Genomic DNA, 24,960 nt, shown 5'->3' with positions numbered 1-24,960 from the left:
TTTTGATCTTTAATTTGCATAATGATAACCCTTTTTGTAGACAGGAGAGAAGAGCCTGGTTGAGCTGTAATTAAATTCTGTGACAAAAATATGCAACTTCAATCTTTCATTGATAATGAGCATGATCAAAAGGAATGTCCCAGAGAGCGGAGATGCATTCTTATTCACCATGACTGCTGCACTATTAATTCCTCCCATTAGAAACATAAAAGGAGTATAAAAAAGGACTATTCTGCAAGAAAAGGAAGCAACATTAAAAAAAGCAGCCCTTTAAAAGCTGTGCGGCATCTAATCAATAGAGAAGACGTGAAAAGACGATTTAATTTCGCAGTATAACGGACTGAACCATTGGTTTCTATTGAGGTCTGGCATAACTGTCAAAACCATTTTAATTTTAACTAATACACAACCCCAAAAAAAAACACTTTAGGATCAGTCTGGGATTACGCACTGAGAATCTGTCAACTCCATAAAAAAACTCCTGTCGAGTTTAAGAAATTGCAATTACACTAGAATGACAGAAATTGTGAATTGACACATATTATTTCGTAACTGTCAAACACCATAATTGTTACCAAGGGAATCCTACAATTTGACAGGACATTTTTTTGCTTAATTTCCGTTACTGTGGACACTGATTTTGGACAACAGAGTATTTATCTGTGCTTATATTCCAACTCTCAAATGTTCTACATCCTGAATTTACCAAAGCAATAATAAATACTGTCAATTATTTCTGTTGAATGGAGCTTTCTGATAAGGATTATTGTTATATCAATCTACTGTTAGTTTACAATTATCATATTTCAACATAAAAGATAAAGACAATAGACTACACCTAGAAATTCAGACAAACATAGAAATCTACCCTACTTTCATTTGCCCTAAATTGCTATCTATTTAGACCAGTAAGGATATTATAGACCCTAAAGGTGAGAAATCTACCTCTAATTTGAAGAGCTGGGTTTAGCATACCTATCTAAATTGTTGGTTATGTATATAAATGGATATATCTAGACTAAAAGTTTAAGCAATTATTTTATTGTTCCTATCTAGAATATTTAAAGGAAACTTCTAAACAATAGAAACCTTCTATAAAAAAAATCTGTTGGGAAAATTTCACTCTGTTTCAGTTGATAAAAATTTCTTTTAACGACTGTTAAATTTTTTTTTTTTTTAATATGTGTTTCAGTGAGCCTGTGTTGCAGCTCATTTTTTTTTTTAATTTAAATATATATAATTCAGCAATTAACTATTCGTATTAAGTAATCTTATAATGTATTTTTTGTATCTATTAAATGAAAATGCAGTTGGGAGAAGTTCTTGTTATATTTCTACTAAGGTTTTCTGTTGCATTGGTTTATGTAAAAGACAGCCTCTTTAAAAAATGGTCATTGATTGAACTGTCAGAATAAAATAGATGGATTGACCCAACCAAGCTACAATGGCATATTTTCTTCATCATAATCACATCCATCTTGACAGACCTATACAATAACTGTATGTGCTTTTATGTATTGCAAGGAACACAATTTCAGCCAAAAGAACAAAAACATCATCCAGAAACACCAGATTTTCAGTTCAGAAGTCGACTTTATAAGTCACAAAAACTTTTGTCAATTTTAATTCTAAAAGACTTATCTAAAATGTTGCTACTTCATTTAAGTTCCTTTATTTCGCAAATACGATCATAACCACCATAATTTAGAAAAAACGTAAAGAAATAACTCTATCATAAGAAATCCTACTTGTCCAAATTTGAAAACAAGAAAATTCCAAACCCTACCATTAGTTTCTACGATGTCCAGTCCAGGTACATATCAATCTCAGCACTGACCACCAACCAATAAAACAAAACAGATAAAAACAACTCAATGGTTTGTCATAATCAATACACATTGTCTTAATCATAAAGCATTTTACTGCTGTCTTTATATTAACTGTTTGATGGAGAATTCATTGATAAAATAATAGTCCTTACCTGATAACAAAGTTAGGTCCAGCACCTATCTAGATATCACAATTATTGGTCTATAAAATCCACTGCTTTATCCAACAATTTAAGATTTGCTAACTAAAGGTACATTCTATTCCAACATTAATTAGTAGACAAGACACAAGTTCTGATAGTATTTAATCCACTCTTCTATAAATCCAAGTTAATTCTTGTGATGTTCCTGTAAAAAGAATGCACAATTTTTTTAATACAATGAAATCCCTTTTTGTTAATTAATCAAAATCCAGTTTTTTTTATAATCTTCAGGGATATTTTTTACACTTCGAATTTTTTCCTCTATTTCTAGCAGTGTAACACATGTGTCTAAGCATAACAATTTTCCAATGTTCATCCAAGACTTGCTGTTGACATTTATGCTCCGCCCACTTCACAACTATATTGCAAGTTCCTATTCACATGAATGCAATCCATTTGTCAATCATAATATAAGGGAGGAGTTTAAGATTTGATTGGCAGGTAAACAAAAAGTTCAAACTGAGGTTCTCCTAGGGTTAAATCAATAAAAAGAAATGGACTGCTTCTGAAATATAGAGGATAATGAAATATATAAAATCCACAGCCCTAGAAGTATGCTAAAATATTACAGAATTATTTACCATTAGCCATGTAAGTAATTCATAGCAGTATTTTCTTCTTTGAAATTCTATTTCATACATTTGTTGGTCCCACTAAGACAAGAGATTCATGTTATTATAAAGCACAATAATATTGGAAGATCTAGGGGGAAAATCAATGACAAGCTGAGAGGGTAGAAACAGCTGCCACTTCAATACACATTTATGGAAATCAGGACAAAAATTCATTAAAATACTCCCATTAAATCACTTCAAATCACTGATTAGAACATTTGTCACAAACTTTTCTAAATACAGGTCAATATTTTCTTCTTATAAAATATTACTGAATAAGAAATATATTGAAGTTTTTTAAAAAAGTAACAAATAAAAATAAACTAGATAAAGCAACTAGATAATAAAAAATTCAAGAAGATTTTGGTATTTCTATCTACCACCTTTTTGTATTTCTATCTACCACATTTTTGTATTTCTATCTACCACCTTTTGGTATTTCTATCTACCACATTTTTGGTATTTCTATCTACCACCTTTTGGTATTTCTATCTACCACCTTTTGCTGCTTTTTTTTAATTCCCCATTTTTTTGGAAGAGGCTATCTTGTCTGTTTGTGTGTCTGCTTAATTAAATTATGTCTGTATTATATTGCTAATGTCTTCAAAAAAGGAAGAAAAAAAATATGGTGATACAATTGAATAAAGGTACAAAAGTGGCCACATGAAAATCTCAAAATCAAATATTTTTTCTTTTAAATTGCTTCGTTAAGTTTCTGCTATATCTTGTATCATATTGAGAATGTTATGGTTTGTACTGGAACAATGCATATACACTGACTCAACCATGATATAGATTTCTGAAAATTGAGTTTTTACTTGTAAGAAGAGGATAAACCCTAATACAGACCAATTATTTCATTCTAAATAAAAATCCTGAGTGGACTAGAGCTAAAGATTTATAGTCCTTCACTTGACCGTGTATATATTTAAGGGAAGGATAAGATAGAACAGATAACTACAACATTATTTGTACTCTATATGATTTATAAGTCCATGTATATACAATAATATTTTTTTGACATGTACATCTGTAAAAATTATGGCCAAACACAGATAAAAAGAATTTGCAAAATATTTATCTTATGATTTACCATGATTAAGTGAGCCCCACAGTGTAAACAAAAAGACAATATTTATCTTAGAGAACACAACACATTTTATAATCCCCTATCAAATAATGACATTATCCACACCAAATGCAGTATATACAAAATAAAACAGTTATCAGTAAACCTCCACAAAGGGGACAGATAAAGGCAGATTAGTATTTCACACTTCTAGTGAAGCCCTAGAGTGCCGAGGAGGTGCTAAATAACTGATAAACAGAGGAATGTAACAGATTAGCAGTCCCCCTATAATCTGTCAATCTATGGGTTCCCAATGGCTGCCTTTCATCTGAGCCCCTGTATGGGTGCCTTAATTATTTTGGTAAAGCATAATGCCCCAATAATTTTCAGATTTGAACTAGAAAACTACAATGTCAGCAATTAATTTGGATTAAAGTCAAGAATTTCACAAGTGTTCATTTAAAATTATAGGCTTTCTTATTAGAGAAAATTAAATTGATGGATTAATGTAAGAACTTAGCAAAAAAAATACACAGAATTAATATAAAATGCATCGAATTGCTCAAAAGCATATATGGTTACTTATCCATAACAATCGTCTATCTGTGTTTATATTTTAATTTCTGGTCTTAAATTTACCTATCAATTTTATGTAAGGAAAGGAAAGGAAGATTTGTTAGCTCAAGAATTTAAAAAGCAATATCAAGTTAAACAAGTCAAACTAATAAGCTACATTAATTAAACTGACAGTGAAAAGGGCGAGGAACATTTTGAAGTGCATTAATCCATTTTTCTCAAATTCAGGGACAAGAAGGCAACAAAGAATTGCGTAATTTTTGAAATGGCATTTTGAAGATAAATTTATTTTATTTTCATTACTGGAGCAGGAATTTTCTCAAATATTGCTGACAGCCAAATCTGTATCCAAATAAATGGTTTGCAAATACCACTAAACAACAGTGGTAGGGACTCATTTTTTGTTCAGCTAATAAAAGGATGAATTGATGAAATAAAAGTATACTGAGGTGTATAGAATAAATTAATTTTGTTTTTATTTTCCAGATTGTAGCAAAAACTGTGGTAAAAATTCTCCCTACTTCACTTAGAACATTAATCAGATCAGCTTCACCTAACATCAGCTGTCACAAAAAGAAAACTTGAAATCTTGAAAAATATATGATAAAAAGCTGAATCAAGTATTAAGTGAATTTTTCAGTACCCAAACATTTTTTTAAACAACAATTTGAATGAATTAAAAGGACAAAGTTTTTCTGAAGATTTACAATGGAAACTCTCAAGTTTAGATGAAAAATTTTAGAAAATTTTCAAAAGAAGGGTCTATATTAAGGTTTCCACCCAAAAAATTTAATCACAAAACTGGAATGAGAAATCAGTACAATAACAGTTTCTTTGTTTAAACATTATGTAATGTATTGCCCAGTGAAATGGTTGTATATATTAGATAACCCATTGCCCAGAAGCCTTCCATATAAGTAAATTAAACACAGAAGTGTCAGGTAATCAGTGAGCTACTCATCATTATCCTTAATTGCTATAACACCTTGACCAGGTAAATCCTTTGATCTCCTCAGGTAAACCCTTTCATCTTCAGAAGCACCTGGAATCCCTGCCAAGTTAGATAGTTATGTTACATACAAATCCAGGATTGAGCAATAAACTCAGATTGATAGGAGAAATCAGAAATTAAGTTCAATTCACATATCTATCTAAGAAATTTTATTTTAAAATAACAGGTGTGAATTTCAAACCTTTGAAATTGCAGTAATGAAAAACAATTATACGATAGTGAATTATGTAAGATGGCTGTGTACCTCACCTTTTAAACAAACTGTGTAATGGCACCTGTTGTAAGGGATCTCCACTGTAGATAGGGTATACACATTCCTATAAAAAAGGGAATAGTCATTACTTTTTTTATTCAGAAGTACGTGAACAGTTACATGATTTTTCACTTAGACTTCATAAAAATAATCCAGGGAATGTAAAGATATCATATCTTTTTATATTTTTGTTTATCTCAGCTTGATTTTGTATTCGTTTTTTTTTGTTTTTTTTTCATGTGAATGATTTTAATTAGATTCTATAGAAATATCTAATAATATCCCAAAATACCAAGAACACCAAAAAATACCTAAGTATACCATAGAACATTTCAGAATAATCATGATAATTATAGAAAATCTATATTTTCTACTGAGACATGTTTGAAAGGATTTTTTTTTAAAACAATGAAAAACTGGTGCAACTTGGTCAAATATTAAATCTTTATTTGAATCGGTTTTGCGTTAATCATACATTAAAAATGTCTCATCAGTGAGTAAATCATCAATATTATAATCATTGAATGAACAAATATTTTAGATTTTTTTAATATATCAATAAATATGGAATAAATTTTACAATGGCTTGCCATAATTACCATGGCGTAACTGATCACATAAAAAAAAAATAAAATAAAATAAAAATAAAAGCAATAACACAAAAAAAAACAAAAACAAAAATTGAATAAAAACATCATCTCTCACCAAATTAATATATATTTGAATAAGTTTGAAGGTTTTATATATATATTTTCAGGAATTCTTTGCCATTTTTGTGTATTCTTGGGTATTCTGGGGTATTTATATGTCCGTCCTGATTATATTTAAAAACTTCATCCAACCATGGAAGTATATATGTCTAGATATTATACTTCCATGATCCAACAAAACATGGTGTAAAATTATCAATAAATATTCCTAACTGGACAACTGCAATTAATTTGTTATCTTGAAATCAGCTGATGATTTGTATAAATATTGATAAATATGATAATCTATGATAGACAATATACAGGGTATATGACAATAAACACAGTGGTATGATATATAACATGGCCCATGGCACGACTTAATGCCAGGATTAATGCCACTGTAGTATACAAGTCTAGTCATTCATATAATAATTATCTTACTATATTAAACATGTCCAACCTGCAAATTCATGGAAATTTTAAGTTCTTGTTTTTGAAATATAGGTACATTTGTTATTCTTTCAACAGCAAGTAACTAAGAAATTATAGAAATAACTCATGTTCATTAGTTACCTTTTTGAAAACATAGGAAAAAAATACAGTAGAAATATTGGATAATATTTTAATCAACAGCATCTACTTAATTTTTCAGTCAGGAATCTGTTAGCACCTGATATCTGGATTAATTACCTATTACATCACATGTCTATCATGTGATTAAGAGTGACAGTAACATGGTCAGTTAACATTGTACTTACCACAGTTACATGACCACAGAACACAATGATGAATGAATTCAGTTTAAAAAGAGTTTTTTTTACAACAAAATACATGTATTGTCTTATTTGTGACAGATAGACTGTCCATGATTTCTGTCTGAATATCGAATAGTACTACCTAAGTCTTATCACATAAGGTGGGTGGAGCATATTAGCATGCAGCATTTTCTTAACATATGTTTTTAGATTAATAAATGGCAGCAATTTCAGCATCAAATTTAAATATAAAGAGGTATGCAACACACAGTAATATTGGTAAGCTTAGCAGAACTATGGGCAACACACAGTATGAAACCTAGGGGCAAACCATGAAAGAAAGGTTAGATATACCACAGAATAAGATCTTATACCAACCTCTTCACAATCCAGGTTATATTATTATGTAACTATTGAATGTATGTGATTGCAGAACATTTTTATCAAAACATCACTGATTAATTTAATTTATGGCATTTAGCTTTATAAGTCTTGTTGCATATCAATATTAAAGGTCTGCATATATTTTAGAGTTTTAATTAAAACCACATAAACTTCCAATTTTAAATTTATACACAATAGAAAGCACAAATGAGGACAAAACCTTTTAAATTAAAAGTTAGTTTTTATCATATAAACATCTTTAAAAGGCAAATGATGAATATGGATTCATTACAGCTTTGCATGTTGAGAGTTTATAAGAAATATTTTTATAATTGGATATCACTATTTCAAAGGAAAAAAATATGATTTATTATAAAATTAAAAATTAGAAATTATTCTAGCATGTGTCACTGCCATATTTACATCAAAATTCTTAATTTAAAAAGTTGTAAATACATGAACCAACTCATAAAATACATTTGATACCAGTATTGTCTGGGTCTGTTTGATATTTATTCCAGCACTTAGGTCATAACCCAACCCAAATAGAAATATATGATGTTCTTTTAAAGTGAAATTGAAAGGTAAGGTAAACCTAATAGATGTGAAAATACAAGGTGTCAAGCAAGCCACATTTGAAACTTTATGAAATGTTAAAAACTGGTGTTGTAAGAGAGACATTTGCTCAGTTGCTAGAAAGGCAACACACTTTTCAAATTTGTTCATGTGAATTTTCACATCTTTTACCTTGAACTTTCAAAACCTCTGAATAGCTTTTCTAGTGATAATTTCCCTTGATTTTAATAAAACATGTTGAAATGAAATTCTTGCCCTTGAGCCAATACAGTAATGATTATAATCAGAGAGGAAATTAATCATTCCCATAAGATAACATTCACACTTCATTAGAACTCTGGTTCTGGTAATTGGACTAATCTAGTCACCATGACATCACCATTATAACCAAAGAAAACAAACATGTTCAAGGTGTTGGGACAAAACAGATGAATTCCTCACTAAACATCTACAATCAGTAATTGGACATATCAAAAACTTCATACATGTGGATGATAGGATGTTTGACTTCATTGATTTTAGAAAACTGCACATGGCAAAAAAAATGAATAGCATTGTAAAGGATCTACAAGATACAACACTAACAGCAAGAACTAACATACAATGTCTCCCTAGTCTTAAATATAGTACACAGATATGCTGTTAAGGATCCACAAAATTTGAATAAATTCTAGTGTTTTCTTCAAAGCTGTCTTGTAGGGGATTGCTCTTTCACAAAAATTGGTTGATTCCTGAATACAAGTTAAGGACAAGTCAGACTAATGGTTCAGGACCCCCCCCCCCTGAACATAAAGACAACACAGAATACCTAAACAGTATATCACTTTATACTGTTGCCATGTACATCCTGGTTAGAAGTGGTCTGATTACAATATAACCAACTAAAATAAGAAGTTATTTTATTTTTCCTGGACACCTTACTTTAAAACCACTAAATTATTCTAAAGCCAAGGATACACTGGTATGTGCAGTTTGCTTAGTCCAAAATAATTACCACTACCAAAGATAGCTAGTGTCAAGGTCATTCAGGTACAAAACAGTGCCTGCTACATGGATCACAGAAAGGTTAAGACAATCCTTCACATTAACAAAATGTGCAAGAGTACCTGTTCAGGAGGTCAAGACAGTCTACCAATTAATATCTCTGTTCAAACCCTGACATTCTGATCCTATATTCATTATATGTACATGACAAGTTTGTTATACACCCTTTAATGTTCTTTTTCAGAATGGAATTTGATAGTTAATTTGGTATTTTATATTCAGTAACAATCAGTTAATGTTATTGCACCTGTTATAATCTATTAAATCTAATCCAGTTTACATAACATTTAATGTACTGCCATGGCTTAATTTAATCAAGATAGTTTACACTGAGGGGTCCTATAGATGAATATTGGTTGCTTTATATGGAAATAGACGTGTTAGTATTTACTAACATTGCTTGAAACAAGTAAGTGAAGCACACCTGAAAGGAATTCCTTGTTCATGAACATTTTTTTTTAATTTTTAAGAACTTAAGTCTTAGTGATCTAATGATAGCAGGCTGCCATAAATGATAAATGGAGGTCGTGCGTTTGATCCTCAGAAGCATGATTTAAAAGTTGGTAGTTGCATATCAGTACCAGTACACATACAAATAACAATTGAAAGTAACATAAAAAGCCTACCCTGGACATAAAGTATATAATACAAGGTAAAATCTACACCTTTTCCAAAACATCACCTATCTAGGTATCAAATCTGTCAATATATGATGCTATGCTTCCTTGGTTTAGGAAAAAAAAACATCTCATAACATGTTGTAACCATTTGATGCTGTCTCTGTGGGTCTTACATCCACAACCATTCACCAAGTATTACAATTAATCTGTTTACCTAACATGCATAAGGACCAGAAAATTATTAATGTACAAGACAGCTTGTCAGAAAAAAAATCAGAAACTCTCTACCACTGATTTGGGTGTACTTTCAACATCCAAAATGGCACTAATGCAATATGCTCTAAAATTGGGTAACTTCCCCTAGAATCTTGGTTCCCTTGATATTATTACTCTTTCGTAACAGTGATGACCCGAATGTTTTCAATCAAAACAACTGGTTACCAGGAACCAGATTAAACAACTGGCAATGGCTATACATAGGTATTGGGGCCCTGATAATGTATAGAAATACATAAATTTAATGCTAACTGATCATTTCATCTTTTAATGTAAAATTCCTGTTCTCATACACGCAAAAAACACACATAGACATGTGTATGATATTTCTTAAAAGAGTTACATTTTAGCAATCTTTGAGTTGCTTATGATATTGACCAGGGAACCAGATTAGGAACCAGATTAAACAACTGGCAATGACAATTTATAGATATTAGGGCCCTGCTAATGTATATGACCTGTATAGTCTTGTAATGAGTCCCTGTGCCTGAATCAGAAACTGGGTAATTTTTAATGCTAACCGATCATTTCATGTAAACTTCCCATTCTCATACGAGCAAGAAACACACGTAGAACTCATGTGCAGGATATTTAAGAGGTACACTTTTATCTTGTATGAATCTAGATGGTGGTAAACACAGAACAGATATACAGCATAACATGGAGTTGTAATATATAATTATGCAAATCATATGTGAATATGAAGTACTAAAGGAGTTGTAATATATAATTATGCAAATCATATGTGAATATGAAGTACTAAAATTAAGAGTGCAAGAAGTTGCTAACAAATTTAGCACTCAAAAGATGGTTAAAGAAAGATGCAACTTTCAATTTCATAACCCAAAAAGTAAAAAAATTCAGGAGTACTCTGGTGTCAAATCATACAGGACCAACAGGACAGGATCCTGGAATACTCTGGTGTCAGATCATACAGGACCAACAGGACAGGACCCTGGAATACTCTGGCGTCAGATCATACAGGACCAACAGGACAGGGCCCTGGAATATTTTGGTGTCAGATTAAACAGAACTCTGGAATACTTTTGTCAGGACTCTGGAGTCAGATTATATAAAACTCTGGAATACTTTGGTGTCAGATCATACAGAACTCTGGAGTACTTTGGTGTCAGAATATACAGAACTCTGGAATCAGATCATACAGAACTCTGGAATACTTTGGTGTCAGAATATACAGAACTCTGGAATACTTTGGTGTCAGAATATACAGAACTCTGGAATACTTTGGTGTCAGAATATACAAAACTCTGGAATACTTTTGTCAGGACTCTGGAGTCAGATCATACAGAACTCTGGAATACTTTGGTGTCAGAATATACAGAACTCTGGAATACTTTGGCATCAGATCATACAAAACTCTGGAATACTTTGGTGTCAGATCATAGAGAACTCTGGAATACTTTGGTGTCAGAATATACAGAACTCTGAAATACTTTTGTCAGGACTCTGGAGTCAGATCATACAGAACTCTGGAATACTTTGGTGTCAGAATATACAGAACTCTGGAATACTTTGGCATCAGATCATACAAAACTCTGGAATACTTTGGTGTCAGATCATAGAGAACTCTGGAATACTTTGGTGTCAGAATATACAGAACTCTGAAATACTTTTGTCAGGACTCTGGAGTCAGATCATACAGAACTCTGGAATACTTTGGTGTCAGAATCATACAAAACTCTGGAATACTTTGGTGTCAGATTATACAGAACTCTGGAATATTCTGGTGTGCCATAGACAAAACATTCTGAAGCTGGATTAGACAAACCTCACCCGTTTAAGTGAATTATGAGTCAGGCATAAGACTTGCAAGCATATGACAATGCCCATGCCAGGATGAACAATGCTTTTGGGCATCAGCATTCACTTCATGCAGAAAAAAAATCTTTGTAACTATATTGGAAGGGATTGACAAAATCTTATGAAACATGAATGTAAAGGTAATAAAAACTATCATCTGAATTGCAGGCAGAAACATAAATATAACATGTCTGGATACTACCATCACATCCAGACCGCTGGTTTCCAGAAGAACCATCCCTAATAATTGTGTCAATGCATTAAACTATAAAAATCTTGATTCTTTCCATAAAATCCATTTCCATAAAACTACAGACAAGGTGTGATATTACAGTCTAATGTAGGGTGCTTGAATCACCTCAGGTCATAAATTCTAAATTTCTTGATTAATTTCAGAATTATAATGTGGTTGTATCACCTATCATTTGATGTGTAATACCTGTAACCACCATGACAGGTAACTAATATCAGGTAATTATGCAGTGTCAGGTGATTATAATGTTGTTAACAAATTGTCTCAAAGATTTATATCAAATTTTGCATGTATGCCATAATACATCAATAATGTGAGAGCAGTATAATTTGGAGGTCAAAACGATCAGATATCAAGGTCAACATAGGGATGAGAATTGTGGTGAGAATCTTAGCTTTATTTACCAGAACATAAAGAGCTTTTTTTCTCTATTTCTCAAGGATGAGGAGACAGCATTTTTTATTGCAATATTGTATCCACAATTAAAGTGACATAGTTTACAGGAAGTAAATAACTTTGCTTTTGAAATTAATGGTTAAAACAATCAGTACTCTGACGAAGGTCAAATAATACGAAGTCGCAAATGTTGCCACTTGAACAGGAAGTTTTATATTGAACAGCACACAAAATTGCATACAACTTATGCCCAATCTATATCAAGCCATACACAGGGGCGGATCCGGGATTTTATGAAGTGGAGTCGTAATTACTAGAATCAGTATAAAAGGATACCAGATTATGAGATGTTTAATGAATAACAATGGTAAACTGCCATATTCAATACAATAAGTAGCAGATTATGATTTTTTCCCCTTTAAAAGGGGGCGTACACCCATTACACCATCACCTGGACCCTAGTATACCAAATTTAAATACCAATCCATTAGGAGCTAAGATTTTTGTGACGAAAATTTCAATCCATATGGTGAAAAACTGCAAAAAAAAAACTGAAAAAAAGTTCCATAAAGCAGGAAGCTGATATTTGATAGCAACAAAAATTGCTTACAAAATATGCCCCACTTTCAAAGCCATAAATCCATCCATTGGGAGCCAAAACTATTCAATGATTGAAGGATAGATAAGGTGATATACCACCTATAATATAGTCCCTCTTTAGTGAATATAAAGTAACAGCAACAACTCCTTAAAGCCTAAAATTATTTTCATGACATGGGAAATAAATAAATAATTCTTCTTTATGAACTTGAGATAAAAAAATATTCACAATGCAATGAAACATTTTGATTCTGACTGATATGATAGAGAAGGTATTTTTTCTCTATAAATTTACATCATCATTGTCTTAATAGTAAATTAAGAATATAAATGAAAAATGTCTTACCTTTAAACTTACAGACATTCATAAAGAAGCCAGCAAGATTATATCTGTAAATTTTAATGCCCTGTCCACATTGTAAGCTGAGATACTAACCACCTGCCCGATTTTCACAATTTAACTTACTGACAGCCTCTATCAATAAGTCAATTGTTTAATTATACTGAATCAATAACTTTAAATATTTCAAAAAGTGTGTTCATTTGAAATTTTATACAAAATTGTAAATAGTTTAATAATAACAGACCACCCCTTGTCCAGTGATAGCTACCCATTTAAATAATTTGCTTTCTTTTGGGAAAATTATGATTGGAATTTAATCATGTGTTTGCCAGACAACCTGCAAACTTTTATTGTATATTTAATCATGTGTGAGCTGGGCAAGTGGCACCCTTTTTGTAGCTCAACCAATCAGGTATAAAATGACAGGTGTGAAGTAGAGTTTCTTGTTGTAATCTAAAATCTTCCAAGCTTTAGCCTGAGTGTGTGAAGCAGAGTTTCTTGTTGTAATCTAAAATCTTCCAAGCTTTAGCCTGAGTGTGTGAAGTAGAGTATCTTGTTGTAATCTAAAATCTTCCAAGCTTTAGCCTGAGAGTGTGAAGCAGAGTTTCTTGTTGTAATCTAAAATCTTCCAAGCTTTAGCCCGAGAGTGTGGAGTAGAGTATCTTGTTGTAATCTAAAATCTTCCAAGCTTTAGCCTGAGAGTGTGAAGTAGAGTTTCTTGTCATAAACTAAAATCTTCCAAGCTTTAGCCCGAGAGTGTGAAGCAGTTTTTTTGTTTTAATCTAAAATCTTCCAAGCTTTAGCCTGAGTGTGTGAAGTAGAGTTTTTGCTGTAAGTTAGAATCTTCCTAGCTTTAACCAGAGAGTGTGAAGTAGAGTTTCTTGTTGTAAACTAAAATCCTGATATTTTCCATTCCACTGAACCATTCAATCTTTCACACTATTAGGTGTAGTGTAATTAATTAAACTGAGAATTAATTGAGGAATTCAAAGAATTTCAAGAAAGAGAAAGGGAATTCTGAATTTTTCTGTTGACCAATTTGTAATCTTGATTCTGAGTGGATTCCCACCATTGTAAGACAACTAATAACACTGATTAATAACAGGTTTACTTCATTCGTATAACGTCTTAGGACCAATTTTCATAATTCAGTCTAAATTTTAATTTTCTTTCTAAATAATATGTTAACACAACATACCAGCAGCCTATCATAAGTTTGGATGTTACCGGTACTAAGAATTTTTACACGACTGATTGAGCTACAAAAAAATTGCCACTAGCTCAGCTCAAATGATTATGCCAACTTTCAATTCTTCATTCTTCAATGAAATAAACACAATAGTTTATTTTTATCAATCTGAAAAAGGTCACAACCTTTCAAAGCAATACATGGCAAATGATGACAGACATTAAAAGGAATATACAACAACTGGAATCCACATGGGACACCTGAAGGTAAATACACAATTCAATCTCAAAATGAAAACTACAAATAAAATTAATTTTTCAGATTGGAACAAATTTTTCCTATAGAAGTTAGTGTAAATATTTTAATTATGAGTAACTTTATCACATAGATGACAGATGTTGAGATAGGTTTACTAAGATGAGACATTGTGTAATAGATCCCTTCAGAATTTTACACCTTAAATGTCTCTCTTATGTATTATAAAACTTAATACCAGACATAAGGGAAAGCCAAGTATGAATTAAAACAAAGACGGGACTCCAACAATGGACTGCAGAATTCCAGGACAAATTATGTTAATGCATCCTGTTAATATATTAAACAGTTCTCTTATAAGAAACATATTTCTAATCATAATGCTTGTAAGGAATATAAACTTCAAATTCTTTTAACTACTCAGATACCATTTTCTTGACACCAACATTGACATTATACTTTAGAAAGTGAAAGATCTTTGACTTTTTAGCATCCCAATCTGTCCACCAGAAGAAAGTCACTTGAAAAAAGTGAAAGGTTCTAAATAAGAGTAAATGTAATGTTATGGGAAGTCCAGGACCAAGGTAGAAAATTAATTTTCAATCAACCTACATCATAACTTTTGGACCTCAAACAAGTGCCATTTTAACCCACAAGTACTTAGCAGGGGCGGATCCATGAGTTCGGGGGGGGGGGAGGGGGGGCGTTAATTGAATTAAATGCTGGGCAAAGCAAGGCAAAAAATATTATGGGGTGAAACTTGTGGTGAAAAAAACATTTCTTACAGATTTAGGAGGGAGAGTGTACTACCGGTATGCCAGTACATGTACTTGGATTCACGCCTGTGTGGTTTCTTTGTAAGCTCTCTCTGTTTGAAGTGCTTCCTTGTGTTTTAAAACTATTTGTACTGACTTTTTTTTTAATTCTAGTTTAGAAAGAATTTAACAATGCAAGTTCAAATGTGTATCATATAGTAACACCAAATCAAAACCATGAAAAGATTCTATTCTAAAAGTTCCAAGGGCTATCATTAGGCCATGTATAATGAAAACATCAATGAAAAAAAATCCACTCCAATTCCTATTTTCTAGTTTACCATTTTACCCACAGCTAAAACAATATGAAATGAATAGCATGCAATGGTAATATGATTAAAACAAATTGCTATCCTCCAGGGTGTCATCTGACTTAGCTGTTTTATATTAAGCAATCACAGACTTTAAAATGGGGAGAAAAAACAACCATTATCAGCTGCAGCTCTCTGATCAGTGGGAAACCTTTTTTGATCCTAGAAGTATAAATACTTTTAATAACTGCTCAAATATGAATGTAATTTCATTTGATAAAATAAAGCCAGCATGACATCCAATTTTTGATATTTTTAATGGCATTTAATGAAAATCCATTTTAAATTTTTCCACTTTGTTTGACAATTATGTAATTAATATGCATTCGTCTCATTAATTTCTTTTGTATGGGTGCATACTATATTCTACTTCTCTGCGGTCTATTATGAATATATTAAAAAACCAGAATGCAAAATCACATGACTAATGCCTGTAGTTATACATAACAGTGTTGAAAAGGAATGAAAAGACTAATTTGTTCTCTTTCATAACTTTTTATAAAAAGCTCAACATTATTTCCACTACTTTACACACACAATTCCAAAAACTAGAGGCTCCTAACAACCTAGGCCCTCCATAAAGCCACACAAGAAGACACTAACAGTACGTCTAAAGATAATTGATGCGACCCTTATCATAATCATTTATCAACCATTCATGTTTTTTTTTTTTAAATTACCCCAATGACTAAGCAATTAGTAAGTGCCATTTACTTATTACTGACAATACTAAACTGTTAAAATGAAACAGTATCTTTAAAAGTACTGGCAACCAGAAGGAGCTTGAGGGAAGTTCTTTGAAAGGAACGGAAACATTAAATAAAATCCTATGACAAAGGGACCAAATCCAATAACAGTCTCTACGACAGAAAGACCCTATCCTTGATCAGTCTTTACGATTAAGTAACCCTTTCCTGGAATTGCCTCTGTGACAAAAGGGTCCAATTCTGAAACAATCTCTATGACAGAGGGACCCAATCCAGGAACCCTCTCGATGACAAAGGGACTCAATCCTGGAACAGTCTTTTTGACAACGGGACCTAATCCTGGAACAGCCTCTTTGACATCTCATAGAACAGTCTCAATAACAAATCCTGAAACAACATCTATGACATAAGGACCCTTTCCTAGAATTGTCTCTACAACAAAGGGGTCCTATTCTAAAACAATCTCTATAACAGAGGGACCCAATCCAGGAATAGTCTCTATGACAAAGGGACTGTCCTTGGAACAGCGTCTATGACATAATTTATTTTATGTAGTGAAGTTAGAAATAATTCATTTCATAAGGAGACTTTATTATGAAAAAAATGTAGAACATGTAACATCTTATGCAAAGGTTGATATAAGTGTAAAGACCTCTACAATATCAGTATGATTACCAGTACATGTACTGAGTTCATGCAGTAGAGATATAAACTAAACATCATAGAGTTGAATTATAGCTAAGTATAATTAATGCCTTGTCTGAGAGCTCCATGTACCATTCTCTACAACAAATTTGTAGCTCTTTCCGCTGATTAAGCAAACACAGACAAAACAGGATTTGATTTAATTTTTATCAATTATAGCATTAAAACCTGCAATAAAATCTCATCATAACAGAACTATGATCAATGGAACCAGAAATTAATGTCTGAATAACATGATGGAAGTAGTAGTCAAATGAAATTCTCCTATTAATGTACATATTGTATAGAGTTTTTGTTTTAACCCTCTGCCTACATTTTCAATATATTTTGCTTCTGTGACAAATCTACTGCAAACCACACATGCAACATCTGTCAATCATCTGTACTGTTGGAAGTTAATGGTTCCATCCTTCAAAATATCTTCTATTGACCATGATATGATCAGATACAATATACAATATAGACCTATCCTTAAAGCACTTTTACTGAAGAACTACACTTTTCCCATGTTTAAAATGTACATTTAAAAGACAACGAAAGTTTAAACACCCACTATCAGACCATTAATCGACTGTATGGTTGTTGGAGTCTGGGGATGGTGAGATCAGCTGATCAATGTACATGAATTCAAATAGTGTATCAATGACATACAGATTGTCCTATCTTATTGCATGAACGTTATCGTCCCTTTCATGGTCTCTTTGTTATCAGGGTATCTTCAGACTGTGCAAACAGACTAAATATCAATTTATTGAAATTTCTATGTATATACTACAGAAGTTGTAGGAATGAAATGCAACAAAATTTGCCGGCTCATAAAATTATATCTCTGACCACCATGTCTTCATTGCTTAAAGGGACAACAGAACATTTTATCTCTGTATATATAATTATTAAGCTTCATTGTGATTTCTGTTTTCAGAAAATGCCCTGTGTATCTATTTAGTTCATGCATCCAAATTTATACATGTACATGTACTAGGTTTCTTGTCATTGTTTTTTTTACATGTTCAGATGTTTTTTACTGAATACCAAAATTCTTGTTAAATCCACTCAAAATTCAGAAATATAAAAGGAAGTGTAACAGATGTGTTCCTGAAAAAAAATACATTTCTCATCCATGAAATAATATTTTCTTCACTTGTAAAAAATACACTGAATTAGTGCAGAAAGCGTGTAAAAGTTGACCTTGGAGATTAAAAACAATTTATTCATCAATTCAAATTTTTCAAAGCAAAAATTCAGCATGAAATACAACAGAAGTTCAGATATTAGAATATAGACCAATGAATTTCAATTATTTATTCTATATTTATCATTGGTTATTCATAGAAATAAATAACAAAAGTCTACTGAACACTGGACCATATGTCAATAATGAATATATTGATGATAATTGTTCTCAGTACAATGGATGATATGCTTGAAAATGAAGTTTTACATCTTGTGGGTGACCTTCCATCTTAACCTTCCTAATCCCCTTGTCTACCTGAGAGGGGACATGCAACCTGTATTGTGATATGGCTTAACTGTAATTACCTTGGATCCTCTGATGTCTACAATCTAGGTATTTATCCCAGTCACCAGATGGAGCTTTTCTCTACATGAAAAAGAAATGCAAAAAGTCACCTTAATATGAAATATTACTTTATATTTTCTGATTAGGCTCATATTTCCCTTTCATCTAATCCTTTTATCAATGCTCATTAAAATCTGAAATCAGAACAAAATATTATTTTATTCCCAAATAATTGCTTCAATTGTAATGAGATCTACAGATTCCTTACAGTATGCCTTCTATCTAAGCCTGAATGGTTATTAAAAGCAGAAAAAAGTCACGAAACACCTAAAATCTAACTTTAAACTTATAATATACAGTAAAACAGAAAATAATTGTTTGAAGCTGGTTTTCTTCTTTAAGCAGGAAGATAAATTTAAAAAGGAAGAAAAGACGGAGTGAAATGAATAAAAAATATAGATACAGGTGTCTTTAGACAAAGAAAAAAGGTTTCCAGAACACAATCAGGACTCACAAAAAAATTCAAATATCAAACAAACTGTATCCTTATAAATTAACACTTAAGCTTTGAAAAGACAACATTTTATAAAAGAGGTATAAACTTGTAATAATGTGCATTTGTCTTTAATATAATGAGCATAAAAGGGTCATGAACCCTTTTACATTCAAACTCCAGCATATAACTTATAGCCATCAATGTTAACATTGTTTAGACATTTTTATTTTGTTGTTACATGAGTTTGAACTTCTTTTTTCCACGGTGTGTCCTCCATATAGTGAAGATACCTTATACTTCTTCAAAAGAAAAAGGGCTAACAGGAAGTAATAAAGTCATCATTTGCCACGCGACTGAGATCGGAGCAGCTGCCTGCCATCTCATTTAACTCAACTTATTTTATACTCTATTGAAAACATAATTATATGTATTGAGTGCAATGACTGGACTAATATCCAAAAAAATCATAAAAGGTTCAAATTCTCTATTACTAAATGCAATAAAAACACAAGTAATTGCTGTCTAAACACTTCATGTATGAAAATACATATAAAATTGTCTTTGTGTCTGAAAGCATGAGTTCTTATTAACCCACAGAACCTTAATAACCTGGTAATACAATACTGGCGTGACGATTCAACGGACAAAGTCGTTGCGGGCAGGAAAATTAAACCATCACAAAAGACCTCTCTATTGCAAATTTTAATTTCAGATGTTTTCATTCAATTTTGTATCAAATTTTATATTTTAATTAGATAATTTTAATTTTTGACCATTTTGTGGTATATGAATACAAGCCCCAAACCAAATAGGTAGATGTGACAATGATACCTGCTTTGAACATGAACCAATAGGAGAGAGAGGACAAAAAAACACACAGAAGACATCATCATTTAATAAATCACATAGGTCATCAAGTTTGATAAACAGGCAGATGGGATAAGATGGTGTAAGACAGAGATTGAGTTTCAGAAAAAGTAACATGATCTAGTCTTACAATGATATAGCATATGTTTTACAAATATCTACAAATTTTTTTACAGTGAAAAACATGTTACCCCTGTCAATCAACAAAGAATCATCCATATACATTACATGTATAATTAACTTACAAGCAGATTTTTCCCTTGTCCTGAGCAATGTTTAACTAAATTTAGTTTTCATTGATGTTTAAAATCTGAAGGCTATTACCCCAAAGATCTTAAAAGAAAAAGAAAAAACAACAAAAAATTCTCAGAAGAAATTGATTTAAGATTATATCAAGAAAAATCCAGAATATGTCACTCAGTGAAAAGGTCAAAGTTCAAAATCAAAGTCCATGGTGATATATGAACATTCATCTAATCAACCCAAAACCTGAATTAGACACATCAAACATCCGAACCAATGTAAAGTAAAATGCATTGATATAAAGTTTCATGTAAAACAGAGGTGACAAAACTTTAACTGACATTTATACGGTCACACTGGCCTGACATTGAAAGAATGTTTGAATACAATATGTATTAGCTTGATACTGAAGAGACATTCCTTCTATCTTGCATAGAAATTAGCATTTTCATATATGTCGTGAATTTCATACCAGTTCACCAACATCGAAGAGTTTTTTTCTCCATCTTTTTTTCATTGCTTTTCTTAATCATACCTTCTAATCCCAGAGAAATATAGCAAGGTAAAATTTGACTGATACAACTGCACTTCTTCTATTGTTTGAAAACATTATGAATTTTTGAAAATTTCGTAAGTACATATGACCTCATCTTTCTCGTCATTACCAATATTTAACAGCATAGCACTGCATCTTGACCAAAATGATAAGTTTTATTTATATCTTCCGTAAACTTTTTCTTCACATTGACATCTGAGCTTTCAAGTAATTTCTTATTTTCTTTTTTACCTTCTAATGCTTTCAATGGTTAACCTGACAACATCTTTTTGTCTGGATATCTAATTTTCATCAATATCACATGTTTTAGTATATATTTGGTACAAACTTTATAAATGATTTGAGTTTGCACACACTATATATGAACCAGCAACATAACAAAAGATTTATGTCAAACTAATTCAGAGAGTGGGAAAAAGTATGTGTGTATGTGTGGCTGAAAAAAAAAGACTCCAATAGGACACAGATCCATAGAAGAAAGGACAGCTCTCTATGGGCTTAGATTGGAGCAAAACTGGCATTGTACACTAAATAGTGACAGTTAAGTACCTCAGGCATCTGATGCCAACAGAGAATTAGCCTAGCAAGCTACCATTAATATTTCCCAAGGGCGATATCAAGTTTAAGATGACCTCCAGACAACATACAGTCAGCCTAGTAGATGAGATATGACACTAGACTACCGAGGTACTAGTTTATGTAACTTAAAGCTTTCTATTGATTGGCACCATCACAATCATACACACAATACTTAAAGTTAGGCTTTTGTTTTCTCCTTATTAAAAAAATAAATAAATTTTAAGAGAAGGCAATGTCAATCTTTTATTATTTTTTTTATCTTAATTCTTAATTAATTGGAAAGTTTTATTCCAGCCTAAATGAAGTGACTGTTGATGTATTTTTAGAACATTTTTTAATACAAGGTGATAGACTAGTTCATTTCCCTTGTCACATGACGGTAATAGATGAAAAAATGGTTAACCTCCGAGATATGTAATGGAGCAGAATATTACCCCTGTATTGAACCCATCAAAACACAGCAAATTGACAAAGTATATCATGAAGTAGCATGTGTCGTCGTACTATGTATACCCACACTTATACGGGAAGTTGATATTGAAGTGCAACCAAAGTTGCTTACAACATAGGCCCCAACTATGTGAAGACACAAACCAAATTTGAAATTAATCCATCCATTGTGAGCCAAGATGTTTGTGACAAAAATTGTCTCTTATTTTTTCATATAGCAAAAAAGACAGGGATATTGGAGAGCAACTACAACTGCTTAAAACATATCTAATCTATTTGAAGCCACACACCAAATCTGAAATCAATTCATCTATTTGGACCCGAGATAATTGATCGAACATTTGGAAGAGCAGACAGATGGAATGACAAGGTGATTCGAATATACCACCCACTCAATAAGGGGGGGGTATAATAATACAGAATATCCTCCTTTCAAAGGAGATCAAACCTGAGAAGAGTAAATTCATACACCATTTGTGTATGAAAATAAATACAAAACTTTTTTAGTAGAAATGAGCAAATATCAAAAGACGACTTCTAAACTATGCATTAGATAGAGAACACATTCAAGGCCCATTAAAACTTTTCGTCATTAACTTAAGTCGATATATAATTTGATGCACTGTAGTGTATCAACATAATAGTACTAACACCCCCAAAAACACAGTAAATCACAATAATATTCTTGTCACATCTACAATGATGCCTTTTAAGGATCATAATGTTACCAACAACAATATGCAAATTAGATTTTATAATCGTATAATCATTATTTGGTGAAAAGGATAAAAGGATATATTTCTCTATCCATCATAATGGGATCAACTCATCATTACAATATTGCACCTAATTTTAAGGTACAGTGTAAGTCTGAGAATTCTTTATCATAAAATTGAGATCCCCTTTTGACTTAATAACAGATACAGTAGTAATTTGTGACAATCTTACGCTAAATCTTGCTCAAATTTCTATGATCATCATCAACGCAAGTCATAACCTATCTAATCTGTGATCAGAATCAGTTCAAATCTTTTGTTACTGCAGCAAAAAAGTTATAATGTATAGTTTTAGATAAACACAGGGTTATGGTCAGTAAGTGACTCGTTGTCCAAATCATTTGGTTTTGAATGGTGATTAAAACTCCATGAAAGTTCACCAACCATAAACAGTACCGGGCAGCTATTGTCAATAGTGTTTATGGTCCTCCACAAAATATATTTATACCTTGGGTTCTGTTTTATCTTTAAGATGACACTTGTTCTCAAATGATATATGGTTTTTCATCACTTAAAAACAAATTGTATTTTTGTCCTTTTATGGGTAAAACATAGCTCCACAATGAATAATTTGTCAGTTTTATATTTCTATTTTATAAACTGTCAAAGGAGTCTTTTGTGTACAAAGTCTTTCTGTTTGGCTATTTTTACTGCCGTGTTTGAGGTGTAATCAACCCTTCGACAATTATATTCTTGCTTGAACTAATAGATGAATGAATTTGTTTCTCACACCTTTAGAAATCATTCTAAAATCTTATACAATGGTTTTAAAATTCATACCAAATTAAACACTTTTCAGATTTCAGTATTTATTATTTCAGAAGATTTAACATAAAAAGCTCTTTTAAAATATCTCTTTGTATAAACTTGTTTTCATTTCATATCTAGATTTCGTTAGGATTGGGAATTTTTTCTTACCCAAGAAAAAAAACCAGATAGAATCTCTTTAGGACCATGCTAGCAAATTAACTTGTCTTTAACACTGCCAAATAATAGTTTACATGCCCTCCTTATGGAATGAAGTTCCTGGGTAATTTAACACTTACAAAACAATTTAACAAAATATTGAAAAAAGAAAACAGTAACATTAACGAAAATTACTAACAATGAAATCTGGATGTAACAACATAACTGTAAATGAAACAAGACAGACCAACATAACAAAGAATGAATGAAACATAACACAATATGAAACTGGATGCAATTTTATTAAAATTGCTCAGGATGGACAAACCTTATTGAAAATGAAACTGGATGCAGCGACATTACTGAATAAAGAGCTGCGCTTTAAGCGCATAATACACTCATTGCCCTTTTAACTTGTCCTTATGCTTTAAATGAATTTATATGATCAATTAGAAATACCGTGAGCCCTGTCAAATACTCTCCCCCCAAAAAATAAAGTAAATAAAAAATGCACAAAAAATTTGGCACCATCAAGGCAACCTCAATTATAACTAAGTTTGTTGTCTTGATTTTTCACCCATACACTGCTATCTTGTTTAAAACACACTTTTCTGACAAGGTTACCAAGTACCTTTTATATTTATTAGTCGATCATCATAACAAATGGTCTGTTTTAAACGATTTTTCAACGAATAAAATATCTTTGGCTGTTTCCAGTCTTTTTTAAAGAGTAAAACTTCATAACAGAGAAACGTAAAATTTGACATTTATACAAATTGGAAGGTAGCTTACTTCAATAGATATGAACAATTCACCGAAGTTTCAAAGAAGTAGGTGAAAGTGTTTTTGAGTTAATGTCCAAAAACTTGAAAATTCCCCTTTTTAAGGAAAAAAATACATGACACGGAAACAAAAAATCTAAAATTTATAAAAATCAAAAGGGAGCTTACGTCAATAGATATGAACAATTCACCAAAGTTTCATTAAAGTTGGCGAAAGAGTTTTTGAGTTATTGTTCGAAATGTGGACAACCGACGGACAACGGTATACCATAATACGTCCTGTCTTAGATGGGCATATAAAAATGGAAGAAGAAGTAGCAATGATACAGGGAATGAAACTGACTGCAGCAATCAAACTAAAAAAAATCTGGATACAGCAAAATGATAACACAATTCTAAAAACAACAACAGGACTTAGTATGATTCTCCCTTGTGAGGTTTGATACTGTAAACCTTTACAATGGATATTTCAGAACTGAACCTTCCTG

General features: G+C 31.7%; 1 protein-coding gene across 5 annotated transcripts in view; it reads right to left on the bottom strand.

Annotated features, from left to right (window-relative positions):
- The window catches only part of LOC148616000 (roundabout homolog 1-like), an 88,171-nt gene extending 69,271 nt beyond the window's left edge, over positions 1–18,900 (bottom strand). For 3 of the 5 annotated variants that reach the window (XM_088582601.1, XM_088582606.1, XM_088582607.1), the window contains exon 1: positions 1,982–2,354. The gene's annotated coding sequence lies outside the window, so the exon portion shown is untranslated. Of the gene's footprint in view, positions 1–1,981; positions 2,355–5,552; positions 5,621–13,319; positions 13,405–18,837 lie in introns of those variants that run through there. The other 2 variants (XM_088582603.1, XM_088582604.1) reach the window with 2 other exon arrangements.
- Positions 18,901–24,960: the final 6,060 nt, after the last annotated feature.

The sequence above is a fragment of the Perna viridis genome, chromosome 5, assembly GCF_037379345.1.
Source record: "Perna viridis isolate PV_CMFRI_1.1 ecotype Kerala chromosome 5, ASM3737934v1, whole genome shotgun sequence".
Taxonomy (NCBI): Eukaryota; Metazoa; Mollusca; class Bivalvia; order Mytilida; family Mytilidae; genus Perna; species Perna viridis.
Note: the sequence above shows the minus strand (reverse complement) of the source record. Positions and strands in the feature narration are given on the sequence as shown.